This window comes from Fukomys damarensis, unplaced genomic scaffold, assembly GCF_012274545.1.
Source record: "Fukomys damarensis isolate Sample0158 unplaced genomic scaffold, DMR_v1.0_HiC HiC_scaffold_58726, whole genome shotgun sequence".
Classification (NCBI taxonomy): Eukaryota; Metazoa; Chordata; class Mammalia; order Rodentia; family Bathyergidae; genus Fukomys; species Fukomys damarensis.
This window is the reverse complement of record NW_022959638.1, coordinates 1-1,585: the sequence shown is the minus strand read 5'-3', so window position 1 is coordinate 1,585 and position 1,585 is coordinate 1. Positions and strand designations below refer to the sequence as shown.

At 43.4% G+C, this 1,585-nt stretch overlaps 1 long non-coding RNA gene across 1 annotated transcript; it reads right to left on the bottom strand.

The window, feature by feature from the left end:
* Nucleotides 1-254: 254 nt before the first annotated feature.
* Nucleotides 255-1,330, bottom strand: LOC104861517. Its single transcript, XR_780076.3, has 2 exons — nt 1,177-1,330; nt 255-1,054 (listed from the first exon to the last, which is right to left on the bottom strand). It is a non-coding gene; the product is annotated as an uncharacterized LOC104861517 (long non-coding RNA).
* Between the last annotated feature and the right edge of the window lie 255 nt (nt 1,331-1,585).

Genomic DNA, 1,585 nt, shown 5'->3' with positions numbered 1-1,585 from the left:
TCTCAGCTCGCTAGCCACTTAGCATGACAAAGCTTCAAGGTGCACCATTTTTTCTTCACTAGATGTATTTGTACTGACAGCCATTTTTTAGAATCTTTGGCAGCCTAAAAATGTTTTTCCTCGGAACACGTGAGAACCGTGCTGTAGGTTTCACGCAGACTTGAAACTTTCACTTTACAAGCAAACATTTGAGGTTTCAAGCAAACTTGGAAGGTGAACCTGAGGGATGGTAGAATACGAAGAATATATTTCTGCTTTGGCTGCTTCGCCAGCCCTTCTTCCCTGTGTGTGGTTCACGTGTGCCTGGAGGAGGCTGAGGTCTGAAGCCCCACACCCTCCTGCCTTGCACCTCCAAACATTACTAGTTTTTTTTTAATTAATGCAGATATGTAATATTAATAGTTATTTTGTGGTGAAGGTTTTGATACACTTCCTTATTTTCCTCACAATATGGAAGAGTTCTCTTCCCCTAAAACCATAAGATAAAAATGTCTAACGTTACTTTACAATTACATTCTACAGAGCTGGGGATGTAACTCAGTGACATAGTACCAGCCTGGCAATTGTGAGGTCCTGGGTTCAATCCCCGGCACCAAAAAACATTACATTCTACACATATAAGCATATTAAATATCAGCTTTTTCCCCTGGGCACAATGATCAATCTTTTGGGGTGGGGCCTGGGGTTTGAACACAGGGCTTTCACATAGAGCTAAATCCTTAGCCCTTTAATTATCTTGTTTTGACAGGGTTTTGCTAAGTTGCTCAGTGGCTCAGTTGCCCTGGTACTTCCTGAAAAAAATATTTTAGTTATTTTTACATGTAAGAAAGGACAAAATGGGGCTGGGGTTTAGCCCAGTGACACCGCACTTGCCCTGCAAGTGCAAGGTCCTGAGTTCGATCCTCGGTACCAAGAAAAGAAAGAAAGACAGAAAGAAAAACATGAAAAAGAGGGTGAGAAATGAATTTGGTGAGATGTTTCACCTGAAAAGTGGTTTCCTGAGGTCTCTGCTTGCTTTCTTCTCCTCACTCTGCCCAACTCCACCACACAATTTCTGTAAGAGTTTAAAATAGAAACCAAAAACCATCACCTGATGTTATTCATGGGATCAAAGCTGATTATTCTACCTGGGAACTCTGGATCACTATATAGCCTGTGCAGTAAGTTTCTCATTACCTGTTGTTAAATAAACTGTGTGAGGCCCACGACCGGTGTTTGTCTCACGCCTTGAGTGCATGTGTATCCTATAATCCCAGTATCAGTGCCTGATGCTTAGGAAACAGAGGAAAAGAGAAAACATTAGCTGACAGCCATCTTAACTGTTGCATACAATGAATTCCCAAATAGAATTTGGAGAATTTGTCCAAAGTTCAGGAAGAAACAGTCCAGTGCTGCCAGAACAAGCCAGATGCCGAGGTCTAAGTCAAAGTAGCCGTTTAATTCCTTCTGTGCTCCTTTGAAATGACATCGAGCTCTGATCACCCTCACCTCCCAGGAAAGGCAGGGAGCACCCAGGACCCGAAGAGCTCCTGGCAAACCAGCCCAGAGGCCGGGACAGTGTGCTCCTCCCCGGCACACTAACTGT